At 42.6% G+C, this 20,779-nt stretch overlaps 1 protein-coding gene across 5 annotated transcripts in view; it reads right to left on the minus strand.

Annotated features, from left to right (window-relative positions):
- Positions 1-20,779, minus strand: part of LOC118447992 (uncharacterized) — a 63,358-nt gene that overhangs the window by 25,275 nt on the left and 17,304 nt on the right. The window contains exon 2 of one of the 5 annotated variants that reach the window (XM_035880666.2): positions 12,989-13,103. The exons of the other annotated variants lie outside the window; for them this stretch is intronic. The gene's annotated coding sequence lies outside the window, so the exon portion shown is untranslated. The remainder of the gene's footprint in view (positions 1-12,988; positions 13,104-20,779) is intronic. 5 annotated transcript variants of the gene reach the window in all.

The raw sequence follows: 20,779 nt of genomic DNA on the forward strand, positions 1-20,779 counted from the left end.
ATTTATATTCCTTTAATTTTTATTTAAGTCGATCCTCAATATGCCTGCTTCTTTATCTTTCTTCCTTTATTCTCCCTCGTTGATCATTCTTCTACGACACGATAGTAGTCCCGTGAAGATTGTATTTGCGATCTTAATTCTGTCGAGCCGAACGTCCGATCCGATTCTAAGCGGAAAAAGTTAAGCCGAGCAAGTAGAATTTACGAAGTGAAAGGACGAAACCGAAGGCGATATGAGCGCGAATGAAATTTGATTAAAGGGATTACCGGGTTCGTTCGAGCTACAAAGGAATACGTTGGGAAACAATGGAGCCATCCAGCCTGATCACACATTTGGGCTTATATCTTTTAACCGTAAACTTAGCCCTTGCGTCGAGATTGTCTTTACGACCGAATCTACGGTCTCTTTCGCGTTGGCACTCAACCGTGTGTTGTCGCACGGTCAGATCCCATTCGCATCTCTCCCTCTACTCTCTTACTCGCGAGTAAACACACAAAGGGAATAAATATATTTGATATACTTACACGAGATAAGGCGACATTGTATTATATCGCGTTCGAGATATCCAACTATTTTCACCGTTCAATTGTCTCTCTCAAAAATAAATTAAGCGAAACTGGTTCCTCAAAGGCGAGAGTCTTATAACGAAGAAATATTTCCTTTGTGAAGCGCGAGAAACATCGAAAAAGTCCACAAGAGGACTTTTTGATCGACAAACCGTGTGTCGCGATTTTCGTTGACTAGGCAATGCTTGTAGGTCGTGCACCTTTTTGGGTTTGATCCTCTTTCATTCTCTTTCACCGTCTGTCGTTCAATCTTGCGTTAACCACGATTAGCGAGGCAATTACGTTGTTTCATCGAAAGAGGATCAATACCGAATGCCGAGGTTGGCTCGACGTGCTCGTTACGAACCGTTTCGAATCGTTGATGCTCCATCACCATCGACTCTGTCGTCCCTGCAAATTCGTTTACAGGGTCGAGAGAGAGAGAGAGAGAGAGAGAGAGAGAGAGAGAGAGAGAGAGAGAGAGAGAGAGAGAAACTCGAACGGACTCGCTGACGTCGGCATCGTTTCTCTTTCTCCTTTGGATCGCGATCTACGCCGTAACTACTCCTTTAAGGGAAACTCACGCCTAAATAACGAACAACGCTGGAAATGGAAGTTACGTATCGTTGGTTTATCGTCTAAATCGAATTCGTTTTTTCAACTATTTAACGTAAGACAATCGAGCCAATTACGGATATGCTCGAAATGAATGCCAGCGAATGCACGTGTAACGTTTTCAATTTCATTGGCACTTGTCAAATAATCACTATATATTTCATAGGATAAAAAAAGAATATTAATCGTAGATTAAATATTCTTTCGCGCCTTCATTATGATCCGTTCAATTTTATCTCTAGGCACCGCAACGCATACACATATATGTGTAGGGAGCACTTATATAAGCTTTTTTGATTAAAGTCGCTTTTCCCGACTTTCCAGATTTCTAGATTGAAACGTAAAAGAGTATATCGTAGGATATAAAGCGTGCTTTGCGAAGACGTCGACGTTGGCTTACAAGAAGGTGGGAAAGAAAAAGTAACGCGAGAATTCGTATCGAAGCACCGAGTTGAAAAAGACAAAGGAAGCGTGATTAAAGAAAAAAAAAGAAATAGACAAGGAAAGAATCGTAATTTGGGTGAAAGCAGGATTATATGTTTTTTCTTTCTCACTCTCTCCCGCCCCTCCCCCCTTCCTCCATTTGGAGCAGTACGTATATATAATTGAATGTTTAATTATCGGAAGGAGGGAAAAGTATAACGAAATTGTAATTGCAAGCGTAATTTTTGTATATCCACGTCGCATCCGTTGCACGTTTATCTCAGCGACGCGCCATCGCTAATATCCGGTCTTTCCCATCGCTTTGATGACGCGGAATCAATTTTCATTGTTCACCTGATAATCGTTAAACGTTATTATGTCATTTTAATCTATATCGCGCGTACCGAAATTCCTCTCTCGAAATAATAGAGTCGATAAATACGATAATTAACGAACCGACGTTTGATGCACGCTAATGCTACGTAACGATTTATCTATCGAGGAAATTTGTTTGTAAAATCGTTGATTTTTCATTCCAAACGCAAGACTCTACGAGATTATCCGACTTTACGGCAACGAACAAAGGGATCGGAAATCGTTCGACAGGAGTAGCAGTAGCAAGTACGAATGTTTCGAGTTACGAGACAGAGGATAACTGATTTGTAGCGGTTGTATCGGTTCGAGCGCATAAATCTTAACCAGCCCCTCGAACCCTTATCTCCTACCTGAACGATGATCTCATCCTTTCGGCCATCGCTGGACCGAGATGAAATCTTCCCTATTTCCTACCTTAGCGTTATTCTCGTATAGAAACGGGTATAACAATAACGCACACCCAGCAGACACAAGGGTCAACCCTTCGTCTTTATATACCTCCCAACCTGCTTCCTTATGATTTATGTTTGCGCATGTAACCTCGCTCATCTCTATGTACGATTATAAATAAATAACGTTGACTGTATTGCGTAAGTCATAGGTTTCTCGTCTTATCGCTTCCGAACGTTTATATACGTTCCATGTAAAATATTCGTATATACATCGTGACTTTGTTTGTTTTTCTCTATGTAAGAGTATATAATATGATAGAGATGGCAACGAGCGTAGAGTGTGCACGAACGTATTTACGTATCGGCGTTCCTTCTCCATACGTACGAGCATGTGTGTACGGTCACGTATGATCGATCTTCCCTTTTATGCTCCCTCAGACTCTTATAGCCGTTCCAGATTTAATTTCTCTCCCCCTCCCCCCCCCCTGCCCCGTCGTCATCGTACTTCAACACGTAGAATAGCGAGATGTGGCATTAATTATCGTTCAATTATCACCTTATTGATAAGCAAATATCCAAGAGAATATTCATAGGGATGACTTTCCATCACAATTAATATTAAAGCAAAATTTTTTTTGCGACGGGCAATCATGATTAAAGTATCTATAGACGATGGTGATCGTAACGCTTTTTCAAAGCACTTACGTTGAATTCGATTTACATCTCGGGTAACGTACATCCTTCTCGTAATCGCGTTCCAATGATTTTTATTTGGTATCAATCGGAGAATCGCGTTTAGGCGGATTTACCCGAGGAATTCGGGTTTGCTCGATCGAACCGAATTAGTTCCGGTAGGCCTTGAATCAGGAAAGAGAGAGTCTAAAGTTTACTCTTCGTGTTTTACTCTTTACGATCCCTAATCGAATCTATTTTTCTTTTCTTTTTTTTTTTTTTTTACATATCGTTCGTTTCCCCTGCGCAAAACGCTCGAGAACGTTAGATAATCGATTTTGATAATGTCAAAGAAAAGATCGACGTAGATACGTACGAGTTACGATCAAAGAACGTCCAAATAATTAGATTAGGGACGTACCCTCGAAAACGGTTCAATTTGAGTCGGTAAACTTTATCCCGCGATAGAGAAGAAGGCACTCCGAATTCTGACGAGTGTGTAACCAGTAATTAGATTGTCTAGGGTGTTGCCCATACTTGACTCTGTCTAATCGAAAGTATAGTAGTAGACGCTATCTCGTCCTACGATAGATAAGGTGGTACTCCGCTCGGAATTGACTGACTCTTCCTATCGTCGTTCTAACGACGATGCGAGTAAAACGTTGTAAAACGGCTGACCTTGTTGTTGACGATGCAATCGAATTAGCCGACGTAAGCGAATAATGTCCCGGCATAATGGCATCTTCGGGACGGCAGAGGGAACACGCATCGGTGGCATTAATCGCGATAGATTAGTACGAGAAAGAAGATAACGGATAATGATCTAGAGCTGGGTTTCTTAACGAGCTCGATCGAGTAGGACGAAGAGAAATACGTATCGCGCAACGTGCGTGTGTGTGCGCGCGCGAGAAAGAGTGATATACGCACGTTCGTGGCAAAGCTTCTAGGCCGACGCGAAGGGAACTATTATCAAAATTACTCCGTCGAAAGCTTTCCCTCAAAGTTCAGACGCCTCCCTTTACAGCGCACTCCGTCAAATTGCTCGTCGCGCGAACCAAATCGAGGGCGACCCCGCACAAGCCTCCGGCAGCTGTCGTAGCCAGCTTCCTCACTGGCTGTGTGTATCTACGTACCCACGTAGTATCTACCATCTCTATGTACAGTCTGCCGACGTTAAATTCGTCCCGCAATTCGGCCGCACGCCGGCTATAACGTCCTCCTTCTCGTCCTTTCCTCTGGGAGAAAACGAGAACGTAGTCGCCATTCATATTCCATTTTCGACCTGCTCTTAGGCGAGAACTAACGACTTGTACGTGAATCTGTTATTTACGCACGAATTATATATATATCGTATATATATATATATATATATATATATATATATATATATCTATATATATACGAAGCGAATCGCCTTCCATTTACTTCTTTGCCGCCGTCGGATAAAACCGGTGCGAAATCCATCGAGCGAGTAATATCGCGAAAAGATTTACGATTGCGACGATGAAAATAATTTTAATGACATCGGCACTCGGTGGTATTTTAAGGTCGATAGAAAAGCGAGTAGGAAAAAGCGATGCGCTTTTCGAAATTGTCTCGCGAGCCATTGAGAATCAGAACACCGCTGTCCTTTCTCCGAGAAAATCTTCTTTAAAAGTAGGAAAATTTAAATTTCAATGAGGGTTTGACGAAGAGCACGGAGAGTCTCGGGTTAAGAAGTCCCAGGACCGGTGCGGCGGCTCCGAAGGAACGACGGAGTTTCACGGACGATGCGTCATCGTAAAGCACAGTAGTCCCTCGGGATAGTGCCGTTCGGTCTAACCATTGTCCGCGACCCCTAATGCGAGCACATTTATTCGCTCGAGACCGAGAAGACGTTGCGCCGATATTTCGTAAGGGCGTTCTTACGAGCATCGTCATTTCTTTGTTATTTTCTTTTTTCTTTACCATCTCTTTTCTTCGATTTTATTCGGATATCTTTCGAGTATGCGTAGAAAATGATTACTTGTCATCGGTCAACGTCGATCGACGTTATCGTCGATTCTAGAACGCGAGTATCTGTTATCCATGACGGGAGAAGAGATTGGCGCATATAAAAATTGACAGGGCAAAGTATTTGGAAATGCAGCGGAAGGAAGCGCCCCTTTCGGAAATTTTATCGGTGGAAACTCGATGGCAAAACGAGTAATGGGCTCATATCCCCATTTTCTATTAGTTCTCCGTAAAGGAAAAAAAGGGAAATATATTTCTCGAGACGAGATCTAAAAAAAAGATCGAAAGACTTCCGAATCGAAGATCTGCTTTGAAGAATACTTTTTAAGAATACTGCGATACTTTTTAAGAATAATCGTCGATCGACGATAAATGACGATGACAGTGGTATACGAGGTGGTGTCGAGCGTCTTTATACCCGCGTAAAAATCCACGATTCCCTCTCTTTATAATTTTTCATCCGAACATTCGACACAGCGGCCGAATACAAGTCAAGGGTGTTACGTAAGAACGGGAAGGAAGGGAAATCCACGCGGGAGATTTAATCGGTTCGCGTTGGAAATTAAATCTAAACGATGCCATTTCTCCCCCGCTATCACTTACCGTTAGCTTTTTGCCGGTTATCGTCCTCGAATAATCTATAATAATTGAATATTTCTTAACGATTTAAAAACGATCCCGGGTGTGGATTAACGCGACGATATACGTAGCAATTGACGTAGCTCTTATTACGAGCGATATTAAAGCGATGATTTTTCGAACGTTCGAAGGATCGTTCGTCCTCCCATCTACTCGATAGATAAGGAATAGACAGGGAATGGCCGAATAGAAGAAAGTCGATTTCGAGGATCGATGCCGAAAGCGGCATGGGTTTCGGTCTAACCGAGAAAGCCTGGCCGCTTGCCGATCGCGCTTCGACGCTTCCTCGTCGTGGTACGTACGGTGGTTCGCCTCGTTAAGTGGCAGCGGTCAGCCTTGATCGATTTCGCGGTGATACGAGATTAATAGGGATTGCGTCGTGCGCGGAGAAAAAAATAAAAGAAAAAGAAAGAAGTAAAAAATTTTCCTCGAAATTACCATTATCTTGAGTCCCAAATTCCAATTCGTTCGTACGTAAAGCTCGCTCGACGATAAAGACGCGTTCGTCGACGAGAAGGTACGTCGGTTTACGAATAGCCGATCAAACGGCTTCCAACGGCGTTACATGTTTATTGAAAATTTGCCGTTTGATAGCACTCGTCCAGTCGTTTTTTCTTCTCCAAGAGGACTCTACGAGAAGGCCCTCACCTTTTACCCCTCGAGATCCACGGGGAAAATTTAAACGTACGCCATCAGATTTATTACCGCGGGAGTGCCTATCAGCGGGAAAGACCTACCACCGTCGGAAAAACGTATACGTCGCAATTTCCTCGTATTTCGGCAATAAAATAATCCAGAGTACGAGCGAAACAGACTCCGATGGACGGTTATGGATCGCGGAGAAGTAAAAGCGTAACGAGAACTGGTTCGTTCGAACGTAGATACGCGCACACGCGCGCACGTCCGTTCATCTTCGGATGGGATGGCCTAGCGAAACGATTCGATGTGCGACAGTTTTATTATACGCGGGCAGAGTTTACGCGACCATTCGTGCCAGTAGTATTACAGTAGTAGTAGTAGTAACGACAGCCATAGTGTTAGTACCAATTGCAATGGAGCGAAAGGAACGGGCGCGAACGAGCGAGTTAGCGTACGAGCCAGCGAGCTGGTCGATCGGGAGAGCATCGTTCCTCCCTGTCTCTCGTGGTATTCGAAATTGTTAACTACCGGGCAGGCGGCTCTATTGATTCGGTGGCCTCGAGGTGGCATAACGCGGTTCGGCCAATTCACCGATGTCGGTAAGTATGGAATGCCTCACATGACGTGCCACGTCACGAACGGACGATCCTTTAGGGAAAAGTTTCGAACTCGTGCAAACTCGTTGCAATTGTGCTCGATCGCGGAACGGCAACGTCGTTAAACGCGTATGTTCTTTGAGAGTATTTTATTCTTATTAAGACGTTCGGTATCGCATACAAGATCGTAATATTCTTCGATCATCCTTGATCGTCGCTCGCGACTCTTAACGGACGCGATTACAAAGAATTGTTTTTATCGTCCGATAAATAATTTTAATTCGACCGAAAATTTCCAATTCGCCGATTTGTTTAATTTGCTTCCTAAAAACGGGTGATAAAAAAAAGAATAGAGAGGATCGTTTAATTTCTCGTGACTTTTATGAAAGAGAAAAAGAAGAAAAAGCGACAAGTTCAAATATTTTACCGCATTTACACCGTACGGCCAGACTTTTACGACCTAATCGTAGTTCAAACAAACTTTACTTGCTCGATTTTTACGATTCGCGCTCTCTCTCTCTCTCTCTCTCTCTCTCTCTCTCTCTCTCTCTCTCTCTCTCTCTCGTCTCTCGAGAAATACGTATGCGTACAGAAAGCGGAAAAGGAAAATTTCGGGATAAAGGACAGAGGCGAGAGAATTTAGCAATTTCCACGAGAAATACCGTATAACCAACCGGTCGACCGTCGAGAGCGTTCCAATTCCAGAATTGGCAATGAAAACACACCGAACTTGTACCGGAAAAAACAACAAGACTTTGGTGGATAGCGCCGTAACGCGAGAAACGGATAAAGTGAGATAGAAAGGGAGAGAAAAAGAGGGTTGCTTTTCTCGTATTCCGTGTTCGCGCGTGCATCATTTATTCTGTCTACTGTTCGAGGAATGCAGTTGTTTTCGAAAATTGCTTCGGACCATTTTGAGATTGGATTCGATTACGACAGAATTGTCCCTCGTAGATGGTAGAATATATGCGCATAGAGGACGAGGATACGTCGTTGCGATTGGACGACGAGTTTCCAATGAAGGCATACTATAGATGCATACGCATCACAAAAAGGAAGAAATGTAATTGGGCCTTCGATGAATGGCCTCGATTGATAGAGAGCTTCTTTTTATTTCGACGCTGTTTTATTCGTTCGCCCATAAAAAAAAGGAAGATTTTTTTTAATATTTTATCGGGACTAGCCCTTTTTGTGAGATGCGCGCGCGAGGGAGTAAGGGGCTTTGAATCGAAGGAATCCTTTTAAAGATCGTCCGCGTCGAAGCAACGCGAATATTTTTCTCGTAAGAAGAGTTTTGTATCGAAAACGTGGACAATTTCAAAGGTATTCCGTGTTATGGGCGAAACTCTAGATCGGACACGCGATTGAAGCCAAAATTGATTGCTAATCGTTGTTTTATGATCGACGCACGAAGGACATAAAGAGCGAGCTACGACGAAATCCAAACGCAAGCGTAATCCGAACGTAAACGTTTGAAACTTGTTCCTATTTCTATAGAGTTCAGACATCTATCGTCATCTATCGCGAAGGTAGCTAAGGCGCTTGTTAATACGTATTTTCCATAAGATATTTTCTTAACGATCATTAGAGCTCGACAAGTATAAGTTTCGACGTACTCGCGCGTTACTTCATTACTTAAAAAGAGGCCAGACGGACCTTCCAAACGAGTTCTCTCTACGGAGATCCGCTTAGACTTTCGAGTACGCTGCACGCTAAATAAACCTTGGAGGAAACAAAAATGTGAAAACAAAGAGAGCGTAATCTTCTTCCTTACGTCCTAGTTGTCGTAAAAATTCTCGTGTATTTTTCTCTCCCGTATGAAAGAAGACTTGCCGCGAGAAAATACGAATGCACCTTGTGATTTGACGACTCGAATTTATCTTATTTTTATATCGAGCAAGGGTTTTTGAGTTATGGGAAAGTGTACTATATTAATTTGCAACTGGCTTCTTCTTGGATCCTTTGACGATCTTTGACGGCTTTGTAATCTTCAATTTCGGAAATTGTTCCATCACCGGTCTCGACTTTTTCTCTGGGAAACCTGACTTCACACATTGAAAATTGCATTAGTACGTTGAAATCCAAATTTTCAAGTGACGGATAACTCCGACATTTTGGTTATATTATCTTTGATATTTTTCTAATCAATTTACGAGTTTAAATATATCCTATGATGTAACATTGACAATACGGTTTGCTTCCTTTCAAAAGGATTTTCCAACGGTGGCTGGCTCATTTTCTTCTATGTTTTCGCTACCGCCGTGGCGAACTATCAATAAGCTGGATAAACAGAAAGAAAGATAGAAAGAGAAGTTCGCGAGCGCGCACGAGAGAGAGAGAGAGAGAGAGAGAGAGAGAGAGAGGGAGGGAGGGAGAGAAGAAAGAGGCACCTCGGAGAAATCCAACTTTCAATAAGCCAGGAAGACCTTATTAGGTACTTCCATCCTGCTCGTAAAGCCATTCAATTTACCGAGAGAGATTTTCACCGGGTGCACGGCTGCTCTGCGGCTAGAAGCTAGGATGACGTGAAGGTAGAAAATCGAAGAAGGAGAAACGATGAATAGAGTGCCGCCGCGTAAAGGAATGACCGGACCGGATGAAGCACGAAAGGAGGAAATGAGAAAAGAAAGACACGAAATTCGTGCATTTTATCGCGATGCTCGATCGACGCGCGTTATTTTTCCCCACGGAAAAAACGGAAGGAAAATAAATTGAAATATTGATCGATGATTATCCAATACAAAATATATATTGGGATGTATTATACGATAGAAAAGCATTATTTCAAGATCAACGGTCTTGCAATTGGGCGTTAGATCGGATTTATAAGACGACCTATTGGATCCTGTTGGGTCTGTCGAATTGAAAAAACAAAACAAAAAAAGAAACGATACATCCAGTTGGATATCCGTATAGGAAGAAACCTCATAGAATCTAACAGACGAGAAAGAGCAATCTTTTCGAAGAACAGAACATCTTTCTGTCAAAGATATTTCATTGAAAGTGAGATAATCTGGCTGGTGACTTGGTACGAGCTCGACGACGACGTTACCTTTCATTAAAACTTTCAACTGTTCGTCGACCTTCTTCGTCTCGTTGGTGTAGACCGGCAATGTCTTTGAGAGGAGATAATCGAATCGGGCAGCTGGATCGTCCGTCGGTTGTTTTTCGATTAAAGCGCACTGCACACAATCCGACAAAATTTATCTATCAAAGTTGAATCGAGATAGTGGCGTCATGTAATTGTTATGTAAATGTTCTATGAGAAATGTTCGCACGGCCTACCACCTACCTTTAAAACGTTCAGATCGAAAAAGATGTTGATCGAGGAGGCCTCGTACCAGTCCGAAATACTCGCGAGATTGTATCTTTCCAATATGTCGAGGAAAAAACGTTTACTCATTTGCGAGCAAACGTGGTACTCGTCGACGATGATATAAATTCTACGTTATAAGAGATACAATTTATGAGCATCGTTGAACGATAAAAGAAAAGGAAAAGGGAAAAAATTGATCGAAGAGAAAATTATTCCCGAAATATATCTACGATGTATTATTTCTACCCACGTAAGGATCGTTTAATTCTAATAACGAGGCTAGTAGTTTCAATACCGTGGCTCATAGATCGCGTTCAGAGCGGCTTTCAGTCCGATCGAATTGTATATGGGCACGTATTCTTCCTCGGACAGACGCCAGTAAGTACGAAATTGTTGTCCGTAACGTATCTGCTCTATCTATTTTTACAAAAGAAATTCAAGAATAAATTTGTCCGGGACAATACGCGTAAACGGAATTCTATTACCGAAAGCATAGTCATTTGTCCTATGAACGATCAATCGATCGGACGGGAGGATCGATGGACGTTGCGAAAATCGTAACTTCCGAACGCGAGAAGCTTACGCGTGTACGTATGCTCCCACACTCTCTACCATTATCCTGACCGCACTTTGCGTCAGACTTTTATGACCTCTCGTTCGCGTCGCATCGCATCGACCACTCTCCCCTTCCGATCCTCTCCCCTTGGCCCTTTTCTATTAATTCAACTTCCACTTATGAAAATCCACTTTCGGGAGAGATCAAGCGTAACGATTCTCTGTCACGTCTGTCATATACCTCGTACCATCTCGAGCTCGGAAGAGCGTAATAAAGAGAGGTACGAATATGAAACGTAAGATGTGCGAAAGAACCGTATTAGAGCAAACGTGGTATAATACATATATGCGTGTGTGTGTGTGTGTGTGTGTGTGTGTGTGTGTACACGAACGATTGGGTTATCGCGCTAAGATAATCGAAGAAAATCTATGTCGAATACTACGTCCGGAAAGAGGCCGTACACGCTCGGAAAATCTTCGTTTTTTAGAACGATCCTTGTAGTATCAATCGTCATGCTGGGATTTCCAACGAGGATCGCTTCGATCTCCAACGGCGAACGTTGCAACGTCATATCGAGGGGCACAGGACTTTGAACCGATCAATGAGAATAAAAGGCAGCACGTCGTCCGAGGAATTTCATCGAATTTTTATCGATTAATGCTAGAGGATACTGCGATACTTAATAATTTTCCTAAAGCTCCGCATCTTAACGGGCGCACGTCAAAGCACAACTTTCTCTACTAGACCAGATCTCGATTCTAAGAGAAAACGAGCTAATCGTCGGGATGATTTGAATCTGACTTCACACCGTTTCTCGAATTATCGATAATTCGAGAACGCGAACGCGCGAACGAAGACAAAAGTCTTGGTCCGAAGGAAGTAACAACTTCGAGCCAACGTGATAAAACTTTTTGAAAAATTCCACTGTTCTATTAATCGGTCGCCGTCGCATTAAGGTCGTTGGGTATAATTACGATAAGTGGACCGAGATTTTTTTCCTCTTTTTTTCGTCTCGTCGCATAGTTTCAATTTAAAAAATTTAATTAAGAAATCCCAATAGGACGGAAGGAAGAAAATCTTTAAGCCGTGACCGCGAACGTATGTCTCCGAGACATCTCTATCGCTATCTCTTAAATAAATCTCTAAATAACGGAACGAAATTATATAATTCGGTTAGCCGATTAAAAGTTAGTTACCTCGGAGCATGAAAATCGTAGTGAAGTAGTAGATTAGTGAGAATTAAATTAATTTTCAAACGTTGCGTTGGCATTTACGTAAATATATTATTCGTGTATAAGCGAGGAGATTAAAATCGAAGGAAGAAGAAGCCATTCGACTGATTTTATATTCGACAGGATTCGTACATCTCTTCGCGAAGAATTATCGAAGAATTATCGGAGAGGGCGAATTATAGACGAAGAGACGAAAAGAGCGTCGATGTCCAATGACGAATATAACACGGAGATTTTCCAATTTTAGGTCGTACCTTTAGGTGGAAGTAACTCTCGATACATATGTATTCCATAACGGCGAGAGCGTTCGTCTTTGTAATGGAAATGTCCGTGCGGGGACGTCGCTACCGCTTCGTTTTCCCTCCCGCGCCGCACCTCGAGATCGTCCGACCAGAATACGACGATGAAAGATCCGACGCTTACGTCGAGGGAAATAATCGAATAGTAAAGTTTTCCTTATAAATATACATATAACGATAATAACAACGCGTGTGCCCTAGGAAAGTACCCTCATCCATTTGACACCAAGACTAGAATTTACGGATCCATTCTCCGTGATATCCCACGTGCGCGCGTTTCTAAATGCATGCGCATTCTATGCAAATAGAACGCATATGAAGCGTGTGCATCGCATACGTAAAGAGCTTTCTCGTTCGTCCAACTCAGACGCATCGCGTACGCGACTCTACGAATACTGCATGTATCTCATATGCGTACTCGTACAATATTCGTACAATATAATATATACGGGATATATAATGTGCATTTATAAAAATCACGATTTTTATAAATTCTCCTTGTCGATGGGGAAAATAAGGATGCGCACTAGATTTCACGAACGATAGGACGGCTGAACGTATAATAACTGCATACATAAGTAAAAGTTCGGTAATGTCGTCTTTGTATGGCGATGCCAAGGCGACTCTTTGAAAGATAAAATAGATGATAGATGGACGGATGGATAAATGGAAATAGCAAATGTAAACGTGCAGATACGTTTGTAGAAGAAGATTTTCGTTGGATCCTTCGGAAGTTTTCTTTTACTCCCTCGATGCGTTTCCAATAACAACTCCTATGTTCCTTGGTGTATCTTCGCGTAAACACGTGCGGTCTATTAAAAAGAAAAATTATCGAGATCAAATTAAGAAATAGTTTCATCGCAAATATACTTGTTAAATCGAGGAGAAAATTTGGTGATCGCGCGTGTCTACGACGTTACGCTCGTACGAACGTCTTGTTGCGATCGACGCGGACCGTATTCGTTCGATCGTCTCTCTTCCATTACTCATCGGTAGGTTAGAAAAGAAAAGACCCGATATAGAAGGAGTAACTACGACCTCTCTCTCTCTCTCTCTCTCTCTCTCTCTCTCTCTCTCTCTCTAGCGCATTCTCTTGGAAGTCCGCGCTGATTCTTCGAAACGTTCTTCGATGAGAATAATGAGACGAGGCGGTCGGTAATACGAACACCCTTATCCTTCCAAGATTATTCGAGCTTTCTATTTAGAATTATGTATCGATTATACCTTTATAGCTCGACGTCTATATGTATATATTTGTCTATATATAGATCCGTGACGAACGGGGCAACTCGAACCATATCGTATACTTAATCTTGAACGCGATCGTTCGCTCGATCGGAAATCCGCTTAGAGCACAAACAATGTCGGAAAAGCAGCCCGGATATGAGTATATTCAAGCCGATATCGATCGAGACGAAGAGAAATTGGGATATTGGAAGGAACGTTGCCAGCACAGTATTATGTATAACGCGACAACGCAACGCAACTGTTGCGCGGAAGAGAAAGAGAGAAAGAGAGATTAATTTCGTGTGCAAACGGTTGAGATCTTGTTTGTAATTTCTTGGCCCCGCGGATATTAGTACGAAACGAAATTTCCACTACTAAAATTTCACCTCTCGTAATTTCCATAATGTGTGCACACCGAACAAATATCTATGTGCGTGCGTGTGCTTGTATTTGAGAGAATTCAGCGGCCCTGGAAGCTTGGGGGAAGAGAATTGAGATAGACAGAGAGAAAGAGAGAGAGAGAGAGAGAGAGAGAGAGAGAGAGAGAGAGAGAGAGAGAGAGAGGGGGGGGGCAAAACTTTTAGGCGATTTCTTGCCCCAAAGGGACGAGTCGACGAGCGCGCCAAGATAAGGAAGATGATCGATATTGTCGCGAGCTTAAATTCTCTTCTCTCTCGGAAGAGGAGCAAAGATTAAACGCGTGATCTTTCCACCGACTTTGGCAATATTTTTGGATAATAAATCCTCCTGGATGCGTATATAACGTTTTCTTCTTCCTACCAATAAGATGGTTGATTTATCGTCTACGATATTAAGGAGGAAACACGTCGAAACGTCTAACCGGGAAGACGAGAAAACTTAACCATAGGCAAATCCTGGATAAGTGTTTGACGTGGCTCCTGAATTACTACGAGTTAGTTTGGCAAATGATTCTCGTCTATTCCCATCGTAGAAACACGGATTATTATACGGAATGCGTCCGATCGCGAGATTCCTACGATTATACTAATCGTTTCTTTCTCGACGAAAAAAAAAAAAAAATACCCTCTTTCTTCGCGTTCCTTTAATTTTCCCTCTCGCAATCGGAGTCTCGACAAAAACAACTACTATCAATCTCGAGCCTGTAAACGAGAGTTCGCCAACTGCTAGAGAAACTAGTTTTAAGGTTAAGTGGAATCCAGGGGACAGGTTCTATAGTACGTATGCTCGACTAACTCGAAATCGCTTTCAATGGGGCCCTTTCAATTTGGCCACGAGGCAAGAAGAAACAATGTTGATAATATTCTATCATTATTCGTAGTCGCGCGATGCAAATTCTTAACGGTCGAAACAGAAAGGATATGTATATAAAGTAGTTAGGTGACGCGTGAAAATATCGATTTACACGTTATAGTTCGCGACGTTCCCGGATAATTATCCGTTTCTTGTAATAGACTTGGAAATAACAAAATCGATATGTAAGTCGAGGATATTTCTGAAAGCTCGAACGACGAAATCACAACGTTAAAAAGTTACGTACAAGATATCTCGATAGTATTATTTGCGAATGAGAAGGCGAAGGAGAAAAGAGAAGTTATTTTCTTCAACGCAAAGCTATTTTCTTTCTGCTTGCTTTTGTAACTTTTAGAACGTGAAATTTCTTACAGTAAGAAATTAATTACATCTGCCTCGAGAGAACTCCTTTAACTAGATATTCCTTTAAATAACGTCCGATCTGTTTACCATAGAGAAGCTTCCAAACTACATGAAAATAGAAACTCGCATAAGAGAATAAAGTTTTTCGTCGCTTTTGATCCTCTACCTGGGAGAACATACAACATACCGACATGGCCGTTAATTTGCCGTTTCGATGTTTTTCAAGTTGATTTCTAACGTAGATTCGCTTACTCGAAACTACTGATCTCGCATAAAAACGGATGGGACCGTGTACGAGCTCTGCCTGCCTCATTCCTTGGCCTTAGGTGGGGTCGTTCGTAGACTATATACCGATAATTGACAATAAAGTAATGCGAGGGATTGTGGACGGTCATTTCCCTTCCATTTTTAGGATCTCTCTCTCTCTCTCTCTCTCTCTCTCTCTCTCACATCGCTCTCTCGGAAAGCAAAAGGTTCTCCCAACCGATATGCATTCCGAGTATAACGGTCGAAAACGGTCGTAGTATTCGAGAACATCGTAAAAGATGAAAAACGTTATTTCGTAAAAGGATATCGTACGTTGACGTTACTCGGCATAATAAATTTTTAATACAAATCGTTGCATTGAGTATATCGTATAAAGACGGTTCGAATGTACGAGCATCGTATCTCTTTAAACGCGTTCTCTTTAAAAGAGGAAAGAAGGAAGCGATACGAGAAGATAGTTTTAATATCTCAGCGGAAGAAGCCACCGAAAACGCGGAAGTAAACAGGCTGGACGCCAAGGAGAGAAATAATATGTCCCGCTTGATACGACAGCCTTTTAAAGTGTTCCTACAATCCAGATAGCCATAGTGGCTATTCACTCGTCTTGATCGAAAAGAGTGAAAGAAAGGAAGAAGATTTTAAGCAGAGCGCGATTTAAAGGATCCAAGCTAAAGAAGTAGGAACGATAGTTCGTGACAAGTAGGAAAAATCGTCTAGCCACGACGATACATCCTTCCTGTCCGAGTTAAGAAGTGACGGAAGTCTTGCTCCATAGAAAGGACTATGCGAGATAAGACAGCTGATTTATGCGCAAACACCATAGATCTCTTCCTTTGGGGTTTTGGCATTGTTCTCATTAGATCGGTCGCTTTGGAAAATGACACTACGATGCCGGTAAAAAAGAGTTGTTATTCCTGTCCCTATACTATCGACTATGTCAATATAGGATATCTTTTTCACGAATCGAGGATGAAAGATATATTTGATCGATCGAATTAATTCGGAAAGAGGAACGTTATTGTCACGAATAGGTACGTAGAATTATTTAGGATGGTTGTAACAAGCGCGAATTTATAGGGTCGTTACTACAAAGAGGAAGAACTTATATTACTTCGATCGCGTTAAACGAACGATGTCTCTCGCGCCGAGTCGTCGCCGACGCAATCTACGAAACGAATGATCGTGATAACGTCCTTATCGTGTTATGCATTATCAGGGCACGCAAAACCTTTCTCGATTTACGCACAATTGTCATCGTTCGCGATCTAATTGGATTACCCTAGAAATTGGTAGACGAAAGTTGAAAGTGGAACGATATGATGGACACGCGTTGACATAATGAAACGGCTACGTCAACGTATGTTAACGCGAGGAGGTTCGACAAAGCGGGGCGCTACGTTGGCTTTCGTTCCAATTGGACAGTTTATAAACGGCACAATGGATGCGTCCTGGATGGATAATAGCTTATGCGGTTTAGAGAAATTAATGAAAAGATAATGCTCGCTTAAAGAAAGGTCAGAGCAATTGAAAAGCCAAGTGCTTTAAATCGTTCGTCGGTTACAATTCCACGGCGGAATCAACGATTTTGCGTTTACCGGAGAGGCGAACGAGTACATTCGGTGTATTTACTTAAAAACTTTATCAACGTTTTCTCCTACTTTTACCGTATTTGACACCTTTGGTTCACCTCTCTTTTGAGAGAGTATAATCCTTGGGCCGAGTAGTTACATATGTCCTTTCGTTCGTGAAATGCATTGCGGGACGAGTGAGCGAGAAGAAAGGTTAAATGTGTGACATACGGGGAAAAAGGGAGAGGAATGAACGGATAACTCGGAAAAGTTTGTCGAGTTCATTCGAGTGAGCGTCGAAGTACATCACGGCGCACCGCTTCTGAAACTTTCCTATCGAGTATCCTACGAAGAAGCTCGAAACCGCGATCCTCGGTGATACGAAGGAGATCGTTGGAAGTGGAACGGAGAGTGTAGTTGTATGTCTCTCTCTCTCTCTCTCTCTCTCTCTCTCTCTCTCTCTCTTTCTCGCTCTAGATATACTTTGTAACATACGAGTATATTGGCCATAAGTCCGCGCAAAGTGCGGCAATACTTTTAGAATGTAAAGTGCTTGGAATTGTAGGTATAATATATGGAGCTTACGTAGCTGTACATTGCCTATGTACGTGTGTATGCACGTAACTCTATTCGGATATAATCGAAGAGAGTGATCGAAGTGGAGGTAATCGAAGGTCCTCGATCTCGAAGCTCCAAGTATATAAAGAGAAGCTGATGCGACGAGAAGTCTATTCGTTTAACCCACAGAAATTGCTTTCTACGGTGCTCTCTCTCTTTCTCTCTCTCTCTCTCTCTCTCTCTCTCTCTCTCTCTCTCTCTCTCTCTTACTCTATCTCCTCAGCCTTGTTATCCTAGCGCTTCTCATCTCGAGGCAGCAGATTAGCCGGCTCTTGGAATTTAACCAACGATGACTTAGCGGCGGATATCCTTACCGGTAAAACCATTAGGAGTCTCGATGAGGACGAGAATGTCGCTCGATGACAAACTTTTCGCTTCAATCCTGTTTCGTTGGTTAGCGTTGAATAGCGTAGAGAACGATCGTGCCGACGAACGAGAGAAATAAAAAAGAAAAAAAAGCATTTGCTTCGGAATAATACCTTTGTCCAACTTTGAAAGAAACGCGTTAGGACTTGTAGAAATATATAACCGAGGAATCGAGGAGAAGAGCCAAGGAAGGAACTCGGAGAGTAAGGTAGGGCGTAGTGTTATTATGAATAATGCGATGTAGAAAGCACGACGGAAATGTGCACGTCGTAAGTTGCGACGTAAACGAGCGAAGATACAAATGCAATTTCTCGTCGTTGGTTTACGTACGTAGCACTTTCGCAATACCGAGAAAGATAAAAATAAGAAGACGGGAGGAATACGTATATCGTATGATATCTACGCTTTGTTGCGGAAACGAAGTTTTTACCGTAAATAACGGGGCAACTATTATGCACTTACGTTACGAGCCGACGATAGAGAGATAAAAACTGATAAGAACGATCAATTTTCTACGATTCCGATCGTCACTCCGAGATCGAAGATAACGATGGATAGAAGAATCGGTTTGTCCATCGAGTTAAAGGAGGAGACTTAGCTCCTCTCGGGAATAGCGCTACTCGAAAGGAAGCATGCTTGTTAGGTACGAATTCGTTTCTTTTGCATTGGCAAAATTGGCTCGCAATCAAGAGACCCGGAGGCCTCAATCGTCAGGCCGCAATCGCGGCGATGATCGAGCGTCCCGAGGAGACGCTTCGTTATATCTCTCGTGGGAACGTCAAAGTGATTCCCTGACTCAAAGTTAGGGCTAGCGAATCCGGAAGAGAGAGAGAGAGAGAGAGAGAGAGAGAGAGTCGAGCAAAAGTGGCTGACTACTGATTGCTACTGCCTTCGAAATACCGTTGATACCGTTGGAACCAAAACGGGAAGATTCCTTTGACGTTTAAACCATGAGAAACCAAAAGCATTTCGAAGAAAGGAGAGCTTCTCCTACCTCTATTCGAATTACCTCTAGTCGCCTGAATGGGATATGAGTTGCGTTCGTACGTTAGTCGTTGATTCGACAATGGTCCGAAACTTGAACGTCCGATCAAAATTACGCAACGAACATTGCGAGCCGTCTATTAAACTTGTCGGAAGAACGTGTTCCGGCATAAGTAATTACGTCATGCTCGGTTCATTCATATAGTGAAACTACATTTGATGCATCCAACGTACATCGCGTTCTACTCTACATCGTTGTTCCTAACGAGAGACTACGCTATATACGCGATACGCGCGACTCACACAATAATCCAGGCATTATATTAATCGCGTTACGTATGCATCCGTAGAATAAAATACGGTAGCCGCCTTACCGACGCAGCACGTAAAACGCAACGTTTAGATTTCTATTACGCCTCGTCCGGATACAACGGCTTCCTGTAAAATCGATAGTCGAGTTTATTTTAGGCGAGACTAAAAATATTCCGTATATGACGCAGACTAAATACTCTCCGCTACGAAATTTTGCTCTTTAACGACGTTTAACGAGCAGTCGTAAGGACGTCGAATTTTCTCAATAAGATATTGCGTCGAACCCGCGAAGAATTTACTTCTATTCATTCGATGGCATCAATTATTATCGCCTCTCCCCCATAAAACTCTACTCGAGCTTGTCGTCTTATGTATTTCGATTAATCGTACGCGCGAGGAGAGAAACGAAAAGATATCGAGGGAAGTTGGAAAAATGGAATAACTCGAGCTAATCCCAGTTCTCCCAGTATTTCTCTCTGTATCTCTCCCCTGTATTTTCCTCGCCTGTATTTCCCTTCCCTGTATTTCCCTCCCCTGTATTTCCCTCCCCTGTATTCGATAGAAAAATGCGATACATCCATCAGAGTTATCCGGCTTCGAGGAGCTTCGCATTTTCGATTCGTCGACGCGAGCTACGCGAGGACACGTCTTAGGAAACCTAAGGACCTTTACGTAACTAAACCAAGACACCCAACGGATTTGGTTCGGTCTTATTCTCCTGATCTCGATCGTGGCCGTATATACAGGTATTCTTGGCACGTTCGGTTGGTACTGCCAGAGGAAGAAGAGGTTCACGGAATTAGACGGAAAGAGGAAGAACGAGAGAAAGGAGACAAGTGGGTAGGATGGGGATAGCGACTCCTTCTTCACCAGTAGGAATTCGGTCATTCGGCTCGATCCAGATCTCTAGAGAATGCTTCAAAGTTGGATGAAACCGAATCGAGTGTTCCGAGTAAGAGCTAAGTGTCTCCACTACCCCTCTCTCTCTCTCTCTCTCTCTCTCTCTCTCTCTCTCTCTCTCGTCTTCTCTATCTTTGCGGTTTCGCATCCTTTCTTTTTGTCTTTTCTCCCTCTCCTCGATACAATAATCCGCGAATTACCTATTCTACAATTACGTCTATGTCTAGCGAATTCTCTTCGTTTCGTTATTTTCCTCGTACGTCTATCCATCTCGACATTTTTCAGGGTTTACATGGACTACTCAATAATTTTATGGGAATTAATTAAGAACTAATCTCTATTGACTCGACGATGGAAAAAAACGAATAGATTTGGGCATTCTTTTCTTTCCCGTATAATCGCCGTGAAGCATTCTTCCTTTCAAGCAGAAGAAATGCCTTTGGGAGGTGAATCGCAAGAGAACCACCGTTTCTGCCATTCTTAACGATTTTCCGTCGCGCCACGTGCAGGGGCCTGTGACCTCGGTAATGGCCAAGCGAGGGAGAGAGAGAGAGAGAGAGAGAGAAAGAGACATGACTTATATATACATACGCATGAATATACATATACTT

This window comes from Vespa mandarinia, chromosome 8 (assembly GCF_050613455.1).
Source record: "Vespa mandarinia isolate Hongniang chromosome 8, ASM5061345v1, whole genome shotgun sequence".
NCBI classification, from domain to species: Eukaryota; Metazoa; Arthropoda; class Insecta; order Hymenoptera; family Vespidae; genus Vespa; species Vespa mandarinia.